This window comes from Ostrea edulis, chromosome 4, assembly GCF_947568905.1.
Source record: "Ostrea edulis chromosome 4, xbOstEdul1.1, whole genome shotgun sequence".
Classification (NCBI taxonomy): Eukaryota; Metazoa; Mollusca; class Bivalvia; order Ostreida; family Ostreidae; genus Ostrea; species Ostrea edulis.
Genome location: NC_079167.1, coordinates 79660167 through 79671356, shown reverse-complemented (window position 1 = coordinate 79671356; position 11190 = coordinate 79660167).

The window sequence follows — 11190 nt, the reverse complement described above, 5'->3', positions numbered from 1 at the left end:
TTAAATGTATGAAAAGTGCAGTATATGATAAATATAATATTATACGCTAAATCCATACCATATGTCGTATCAGCCTCCGGGCCCCATATCAACCCTTGGGCCTTTGGCCCTCAGGCTGATTAGAGACCACTCGGGCTTATACGACATATGATATGGATTTTAGCATATATTATTCCCTACTTATGAAGCTGCAGTTTTGATATCAGCCCTGGTATCAACCCTCAGGTGGTATCAGCCCTAACACTCCTGGTTTTGTAAAAGGGCAAATATCAAGTATGTAGAGTAATATTGTACTCTACAGCATGAACTTCATCTTTAACGAAAACAAAATTAGGTATTGCTGATAAATATTGTGTACCTGATGAAAAGCAGGATTTAAGAAAAAATCTAGTGCATGCTCCAATTTTTCTTTATCCATCTTCTGACGAATGCACTTTTCCCTTTGCTGAGGTACATTGTAGAACACCTTATTTTAAAAAAGAAAAAAAATCCACTTTTATGTCATTAAATGTAATAAGTGTATGTACATAAACAAGAGGTCCATGGGCCTTAACGGTCACCTGGGGATGCTTACTCTCTATTTTGTATTGCTCATAGAAGTTATGAGATTGATCACTGTTTGTTATCTTTGCCTTTCATTCTTTACAATATTGCAAGGTTAAAGTTTCTGACAGACGGACAAACAAAACCAACAAACACGCCCAACTATGGTATTTGGTGCATCAAAAAACTTGAATCCACAAAACGTTTTGTATCTTGTTAAGATTCAGTGTGGTTCTGTTACTCTTCTAAATAATTTGTTTTCATTCATTTCCTGACTGTATAATTAATCTCCTATTTTATATTGTTTAAAATTCACTTTTATATATATAAGATAGATATACCTTTGCCACATGACTTTGCATGTATTCGAGACTGGTCTATTGAGTATGTACTGATCCCAGGAATCATGTCCATAATCTGTTGTTTTGTGTATGACTGGCAAATCATGGAAAGAAATTGCTTCTTGGAATTTCTGTCAGTGGATTCCTTGTAGAGTTGAACTACCAATACATCATTTTGTGGTGATGGCAATGGTCTGGACACCTGCAGAAGTATCAATAATTCATAGCATGTGTGATTAAAATCAAGGTCATAAGATATGTAAAAAATAGGGCACCGCTAAACTGGTACGTACATGATATGCTCGCATACATTATTGACCCAGGAATTTGAACAAGTAAGAAAGGATTACCAATGTCGTCGGAGTTGCAAAGACAAGGTACTTGCATAAATTAAATCTAAGTCCAAGGGCTCTAATTCCTTCAAAAATAGTGGTGCAGCATTCCCCTTGTTATATACACATCTACACATTGTGATCTTTCTTTGTACTAAGTTTCAAACCCCAAAGGGTTTAGGAGGAGTTGCAAAGACAATGTATTTTGAATAGAAAAAAAAGCCAAGTCCGGGAACCGTAACCCCTTTAAAAAACATCGGACAGCATTTCCCTTGCAGTATGCACATCTCTACATTGTGATCTTTCTTTGTACCAAGTTCCATCAAAGTCCCCCTAATGGTTTAAGAGGAGTTGTGAAGACAAAGTTAAAGGGACAGACGGACGACAGCGGTATAGCATAATACACCCACATTGTTATGCAGGCATATAAAAAAGGGTCTTTCTTTTAAGAGAACGTAAAGTTCGAGGCTTCAGGTCATCCACATTCTTCCTGATCTGGAATTGGATAGGACTAATTCTCCCCTCACCAATAATGTTTAGTGGTCCATTGATATCTGATAAGGGGTCTCTGTCAATATCATTTTCCACACTCCATGAAGACACTTGAGATGATGGCAAATACTGCTATATGAATATGAAAAAAATACAGAGTTCATAAACTTCAGAAGTACATAAAATTTAATGTTCACAGGGTCTAAATTATGATATTTCAACATAGGACAATGCTGTTACACATTTTGCATTTGATATAAATGATATAGAATCATTGATTTAGCTTTATAAGAACATGATTATAAACTGTATATGTAACTTTAATTACAAAAGAAGATGAGGTGCATGTACTTTAAAGTACACTGCATATGTCACAGAATAATGATGTTGAATTTCTATCTCACAAAATATAAGATAAAAATGTTTAATGTACAATATTATAAAGGGAAAAAAATTGTTTATACCGGACAGCTCTCTGAATCAGACTGTGTCACTGACTGTGATGACTGTACATGTGCAATCTGGGGGAAAGAAAACATTGTGTATTTGATACATGTACCAATCCATCTCAATTATTTTGAATAACTGATATGTATAGTTTGGCAAATTCAAGAATCCATATATGATCAAATTTTGCATTTTTATAAATTTTACATGCTTTTAAAATACCATTTTAAATTATAAACTTTAATTCTCACAATGTAACATCATGATAGAAAGTCAGTTTGCATAATTAGTTAAATATTGTTCCCTCACTAATATCAAATCTGTGTTCTTCGATCATCATCTTTATGCAAGGTGAAGATAACGAACAGTGATCAATCTCATAACTCCTACAAGCAATACCAAATAGATAGTTGGGCAAACACGGACCCCTAGACACACCAGAGGTGGGATCAGCTGCCTAGGAGGAGTAAGCATCCCCTTTTGACCGGTCACACCCGCCGTGAGCCCCATATCCTGATCAGGTAAACGGATTTATCCGCAATCAAAATCAGTGTGCCAAGAACGGCTTAACAATCGGTATGAAACACGTCAGACAGCATTTGACCCAATGCGAGGTTGTATTGACGAACTAGATCGTTATAACGACCATAGAATTTGCGAAATGCTGACTTCAATCGAGACTTTTGAAATAACTGTACCATCAACGTGTTTGTCAGTAGCTTACCCCGATTTAAAAACTGACTATACCCAGAACAAGCTCTTGTATATCGAATCAGTTGAGATATATAAACACCATATGCAGGTGATAATGGAATACTGCTACACAAATATGGGAAGTTGACGATGGAGAAGCTGAAATCATCCCGTTTGTCATACAGTTGAGTTGTCAGTTTGCCGTTAATGTCTACTTTCAATAAAATATCTAAGTATGAAGCAGAAGTGGACGACTCTGTGGTGTCCTTTATTACGAGCTCACAGGGATATATCAAATCGACATATGAATGAAAGCTATCATTGTTAATAGACAAAACGTCATCGATATATCTAAAAGTCGAATTGAAGGTCACAGCGAGAGATCTTTTCTTCTCACGTAGAAGTTTTTGAATAAATTCTGCTTCATATGAATATAAAAACAGGTCAGCTAGCACAATTCGTGCCCATGGTAATTCCAACAGACTGTTGGAAGACCTGCTTTCCAAAGACCACGAAGATATTGTCAATGAGGAACTCTAGCATATTTTTTATTTCAACTTCAGAGTACTTGTGCGTGGAATCAGAATGGTGTTTAACAAAGTAAGTTTTTGAATGACTGATCACTAGATATGAATATTTCCGTTTTCCGTTTTTGTTGAAGAAGCAACTGTCTATGATGTCAAAAAGTCTAGTCTTTAATTTATCGTGAGGAATGGTTGTGTATAGTGTTGAAAAGTCATAGGTTTTAATGGTATTGATTTGGGAAAAATTCTGTGATTTCAAGTTTACTAAAAGTTCTTTAGAATTTTTTAGAATCCACATTTAATTAACACCACTTCTGGCATATGTAGTCACACAGTAAGTTTGAAGTGTCTCCTTCACAGCTGTTAACATTTTCGTGAGGAGCAAAGATAGGGGCTTGGTAGAGCACTTATTGGATCCAGCAATGTATCTTTGTTTGTAAGGGTTTTTATGTAGTTTAGGAATCCAGTATAGGTACGGTAACTCATATTCATTCGACCCATTGACTGGGATATTAAATGTGTCTAAAACTGAAGCATGGTTTTGAAGAATTTCATCTTTTGAAAGGGCAGTTGGAGTATAAGTATGATTACCAAAAGTGGAATTAATGCCAAGTTTGTTTAAAATACAGTTGTAATAATGAGTCTTACAAACAAAGACAATGTTGTTATTAGCTTTGTCAGCTGGAACCAAAACATATTCCTCATGTAACCTATCTAATTCTTTTATCACTTCTGGTTTACTAAACACAGAAGGATAGATGGTACGTACTTTTGTTTTCATGTGTCTAATGCGGGATTTTAATATCCCTCTTATGCTTTTAACCCATTCTGATAATGTATCAAGTTCTTCTTTTTCATATTTAGCCCATCGTCTGGCATAATCTTCGACAGAACTCATAATAGAGATGAAGTTCTGTCATAGATAGAATAAAAAAATATACAAGTAACTATGCTTACTATTTCATTTTCAGAATGCTGCACTGATGGGTTTTATTCCATTTACAATTTCTTTTGCTCACTCTGTTGAATAGATATGTATGAAAACATATAGCATATATAGAAGGAATTACAAATAGTGGAAAAAGAGTCATATGATCTATTTATGTACTGTTAATAAATTATGTGAAATGATCATTATGAAGTAGGATTGGAATAGAATTTTGACATACCTGATTAAAATTAGTGACATCATTAAAACTTTCCAAGACCTTTGAAATGTAAGGTTTATAAGTCTTGCTTACAGCTAGAAAAAGAGAATTATCAAACTTATAGATACATACATAATGCCCCCTCCCCCCTTCCCACCCACCACCACCACCACATTATAAAGCAGTTTCACAAATTTACATGCTTGATTAGATAAACAGACTTTACATATAATAATCATCAAGCATTACCGTCAATATTAAGAATATAACACCAGTTAAGCCAAAATAAAATACTCTATGTGTGTTTTCGGTTTCCAAACGTTTTTGCTGCTTGAACCCTACAGATTTTATATAAAATCTGTAATTTTCAAACTGGAATTATTCTTTCTTTTCATGTTCAAGTTTCTCTGATTTACATTTTGACTACTACTGATCTTCAAAATGTTTGAAAAGTAATTTTAATGTATATAGACACGATCTAAGATTTCTAATAAAATGTTTCAATAAAATCTAAAATATTTTACCTACCTACCCTACCTAATTATATGGAGAGTGAAATAGGAAACACACACATATTTTTATTTAACCTTATAATGATTTTAGAAAATTAGAATTCTAGAATTATTGATTATGAATTTTCCTCCATAAAATCATCTATCAAAATAGTAATTAACATACATGTATTTTCTAAAAAAAGAAAATAGATTACCAGGGAGCCTTTGGACATGCATGTAATCACTTTTTTCAATTGGGAAACTTTTTTTACGGGTCATCATAAATCTGACATGTTGAAAAGTTTCATTTCCATATGAATGTAATTAAGCTATCGATAAAAAAATCTTACTAACTTAAAAAATAGATTTTTGAAAATAGAAAAATCTAGATACCTAAAATAAATACAATAATTTAATAGATATAAAGCAATAGTAAAATTTTAATGCAGGACATTAAGCTCTCAGAAATTATATCTAAAGAAAGTTTACTAGTATCATGGTTCAAAATGGCAAACTAATAAAATATGTTAAAATTGATGATAACCACAGTAGTGCTTTAAAAGATTTTCAAAATACACATCCAGTAAAAAATAGAAAACAACAGAAAAATAACAAAGACATTACATCATAGATAGGCATGATTAACCTAATCTAAACTACTAGTAATACATTGGAAACACATCACAAATAGGCTTAATGAAACATGGAAACAAAAGCAACAGACCTGAACACATTTAACTATCTTAAATGTATCAGTTTTTCTTATTATACAGTTCTCTAGAACATGTGATAAAATATAAATTACATAACCAGGCTTAGAACACCAAAATATCCTCCCTTAGTTTTGAAAGGAAGGCCTGGGGTTGGTCAATATTTATTGAGGGTGCCATGGGACCGGGTCAATATTTATTGGGGGTTGGGACCGGTGCATTCTATATTACCATTTTAAAAAAAAACTAATAGGTCCTATCTTCTAAAAATACAAATCATTGCTGTCGTATATAAGATGTAAAATTTCAAAAAATGTGTGTCCTATTTTATAAAAATGCATGATTAAACAACAATTTTACAACACCGTTGTTGTTACAGATCACATACTTGATATGTTACATATCTCATTATTTTTAACATATTATTTTCTTTTGTTAAATTGTTGTTTCAAGTGCTACATTTTGCATATTTTTAAATTACTGTTTTACTGAAGCGGGACCGTGGAAAACCAATTCAAATTTTAATCAAGATATAAAAAGTACTATGTTTTTGTTTTAAAATGAAATATTAATTAGTGTAAACTGATGGATGATACTCTTTTTAAAAATTCTAGCAGCTTTTTACCCCATAAGTTTGCCTCGTGTAATTTTATACCACTAGTATTCCCTTTTGTACAAAGATCCTGAAAATGTAAAACATCACATATTTAAGCCCATCTGGTCCAAAAATATCACGGCCAATTTTATTTAAAAGTCATTTTTCAAAAGATAAATTCCAACTGAACATATTGATATTCAACATGACTTTCTCCGCTACATGTCAAAATGTCGCAAACAGTATTGCTAAAAAGCACCTACGCTATGGAATAAAGTTCTAAATTTTAGTTTTAAAATCAAGCTACTTCATACACTGGTATTTTCCTCAAATTATGGTGGGCAAACCAGTCACTGCCATGAGTTTGAAAATCCAATGCAGAAATGTAAACAGAAGACAAACTCTGTTTATAATGGACTAATGATTTCCTTATAACCTAATATTGTTCCAAACAAGTATTGTTCATTTCTTTCATTGACTAAGATTATCTGTATTCATGTATTCAAGCATGTGGCGAAGGAACATATGGACTTAACTACTCCCAGAATTGTTCTCAGAACTGCCTTGGCATTTGTGATAATATTGACAGATCCTGCACGTGCTCGTGTGGAAATACAGGATCCCCTGACTGTAGTAAAAGTAAGTGTAATATTTATAGACAATTATTTCATCTATCTACCGAAAAGTTAAAAATGGATAATTGAAACAGTACCGTTTTACAGTTGTAATACCAGTGAATTTATCTGCTGAAGTCTGTTAAATCTTTGTGGGCTATTGCGGGTAAAAAAAATCCAGAATATGTACAATTTTAAGCAAATTGTTGTCTACCATAGAATTGTAATATTTCATGAAAGGTGAATATAACGAACAGTGATCAATCTCATAACTCCTATAAGCAATACACAAGAGATAGTTGGGCAAGCACGGACCCCTGGATACACCACAGGTTGGTTCAGGTGCCTACGAGGAGTAAGAATATGTTCTAATGATCGGAAATAAAAATGAATTTCAAAGTCGATTATCTTAGTATTTCTTTCAGAGGCGCCTATTGTCCGTGATAACGAGGATAGTACGACAGATGCATGCATTGCAGCCCTGTCTGTCTCACTGGTCATCAACTTCGCTCTTGTTGTTGTCATTGTTATATTATTGAGGCAAACAAAATGCTTTATGTTTATGAATATTCTGCGTGAGCCCATAAAGCTTTTATAATATACATTAATACTACATTTTTTAGAGGCATTTATAACAGAAAACAAGAGAAGCGTTCCCCGGACTATATAGCTAGTGCTCAAATATCACCACCATCACAAATCAGCGATAACGATGTACACCAGTATCAGGAACTCAATATGCCTAATGATAGTTCATATCAAAATCTGTCTTTAAGAAATCATTCATAAACTGCATTTTAAACTTAACTGATTTTTCTAGTTATCGAGATGATACTTTTTGTTGATATTTGTCTTCACTTTCACAATTTGATAAGCATATATTTGTGTGGTTTTGAAGAATTTCATCTTTTGAAAAATACAAGTAACTAAGATTACCAAATGTGGAATTCATGCCAAGTTCGTTTAAAAACATTTGTAATTATGAGTCTTACAAACAACGACAGTGTTGTTACAAGCTTTGTCATATGAAACCAAAATACATTTCTTGTGTAACTGATCTAATTCTTTTATCATTTCTGGTTTACTATACACATGAAGATGTATGGTACACAATTTCGTTTTGATGTGTCTAATGAAAGGTGAATATAACGAACAGTGATCAATCTCATAACTCCTATAACCAATACAAAATTTAGAGTTTGACAAATACGGATCCCAGGATATACCAATGGTGAGACCAAGTCCTTAGGAGGAGTAAACATAGTCTGTCGACCTGTCAGACCCGATGTAAGCCCTATCTTGGTCAGGTAAACGGACTTATCCGTAGTCAAAATCAGTGTGACAAGAACGGCCTAACAATAGTAATAAAACAAATCACACAGCATTTAACCCAATGATAGGTTTATTGACAAACTAGATCGTTATAACAACCGTATATTTTGCAAAATGCTGATGTTAAACAAGACTGTTGAAACCCCTGCACCATCAACTTGTTTGTAAATAGTCTGCCTCGAATTTAAAACTGGCCAAACGCATAATAAGCCCTTGCGTATTGAATCAGTTGAGAAATATAAACACCATATGCATATATCGATTTGATATATCCCTGTGAGCTCGTAATAAAGGACACCACAGAGTCGTCCACTTCTGCTTCATACTTAGATATTTTATTGAAAGTAGACATTAACGGCAAACTGACAACTCAACTGTATGACAAACGGGATGATTTCAGCTTCTCCATCGTCAACTTCCCATATTTGTGTAGCAGTATTCCATTATCACCTGCATATGGTGTTTATATATCTCAACTGATTCAATATACAAGAGCTTGTTCTGGGTATAGTCAGTTTTTAAATCGGGGTAAGCTACTGACAAACAAGTTAATGGTACAGGGATTTCAACAGTCTCGATTGAAGTCAGGATTTCGCAAATTCTATGGTCGTTATAACGATCTAGTTCGTCAATACAACCTCACATTGGGTCAAATGCTGTCTGACCTATTTCATACCGATTGTTAAGTAGTTCTTGGCACACTGATTTTGACTGCGGATAACTCCGTTTACCTGATCAGGATATGGGGCTCACGGCGGGTGTGACCGGTCAAAAGGGGATGCTTACTCCTCCTAGGCAGCTGATCCCACCTCTGGTGTGTCCAGGGGTCCGTGTTTGCCCAACTATCTATTTTGTATTGCTTGTAGGAGTTATGAAATTGATCACTGTTCGTTATATTCACCTTGCATGCAGATGATAATGGAATATTGCTACATAAATATGGGAAGTTGACGATGGAGAAGCTGCAATCATCCCGTTTGTCATAAAGTTGAGTTGTTAGTTTGCCGTTGATATCTATTTCCAAGAAAATGTCTAAGTATGAAGCAGAAGTGGACGACTCTGTCGTGAAAGAAAATTATTATTGTTAATAGATGGTACGTCATCGTTATATCTATATGTCGCGTTGAAGGCCACGGGAAGAGATTTTTTCTTCTCATATAGTTTTTGATAAATTCTGCTTCATACATGTATGAATATAAAAACAGGTCAGCTAATAATGCAATCGGCTTGGTGCCGATGGGAATTCCAACAGACTGTTGAAAGACCTGATCACCAAAGACCACAAAGATATTCTCAATGAGGAACTCTAGCATATTTTCATTTCAACTTCAGAGTACTTGTTCGTGGAATCAGAGTCGTGTGTAACTACATATGAATATTTCCGTTTTTCAGTTTTGTTGAAGAAGCAACTGTTTATGATGTCAAAAAGTCTAGTCTTTAATTTATTGTGAGGAAAGCTCATGTAAAGTTTTGAAAAGCCATATGTTTTGATGTTGTTGATTTGATAAAAGTTTTGCGATTTCATATTTACTAAAAGTGTTTTAGAATTTTGTAGAATCCAAATTTGATTGACACCAATTCTGGTCGTACAGTAAATTTGAAGATTCTCCCTCACAGGTGTTAATATTTACAGACCCTGAAACATGCTACTACACCTCTAATGCGTTTCATTTCGTTCCGTGCAGACCGTTCAGCGTTTCGTGCAAACCTTTCACCGTTCCGTGCAGACCGTTTAGCGTTCTGTGCAAATCATTTCGTAAAGGAATCGTTCCGTGCATGATCAAGCCGAGCTCATAGAAACGTGCAGGTGGTTCAAACCACACCCTTAGAAACGTACAGACCTTGCAAATCAGTACGGCATGGGATGTAGGACATGTAAACATTGTTGAGAATTTGTGCAATCATTTCAAAATGTCTCTAAAACGGGCTTTCAACAATGAAAATTTGCAAATGATATAACGAAAACAGTCTATTATAAAACTATCGGGCATTTTATCACCCTTGGTACATGCAGATTCTAGCAAGTGCAGAGATATATACAGTGTATATCTCCGCCCTCGGTAGCTTTCTTTCTTTCTTTCTTTTTTGAATATAGGAATGATTTATTTGTCTTGTTCCATTTGTATGATAAAGTTTTCCTTTTTAAATAAAAAAATATTTTCATCAAAATTGTTTATCGGAACTGTCTGCATAATGCAAAGACCGACCTGTATATAACTTGGATATTCTACGCAAATTCCAAGCTGCTTTTTTCTACCATGCACAGTAGAGGTCACCTGATCCGGGTATTCTGAAATTAACAGAAGGTGTGAAAGTCGATGGCGTCAATTGAAATATGACAAAAGGGGAGTTTACATCTTTTATCTCTTACCAATGAATACAGTTTTCTATAGGTTTAAAATTGAGGCAAATGCAACAATGCAAGGTGAAGATAACGAACAGTGATCAATCTCATAACTCCTATAAGCAATACAAAACAGATAGTTGGGAAAACACGGACCCCATGACACACCAGAGGTGGGGTCAGGTGCCTAGGAGGAGTAAGCATTCCCTGTTGACCGGTCACACCCGCTTTGAGCCCTATATCCCAATCAGGTATACAGCGTTACGGAACTAGGTTAAGGGCTTCCATAGTAAAATGCACAATAATCATGGGGTGAAATTGCACCTCAAATTCACAGGTATCATTACACTTGTTACGGTTAAACACCGAAACAATACTACCCATATGTTGACTGTGACTGAGCTACCGTAAATTCCCCTCGTGGTAATTTCCCGTGACGTCAGTTGAATATCACGTAACACTTTATTTTTGGAAAACAGCAAGAGGCCCTACTTGTGAACACAAGTTCTGGTTCATGCGGGTAATCAGCTGAATGTTTATTGATATACTCAGAAAAAATAAAAATCTTTAACCGGAAAAGT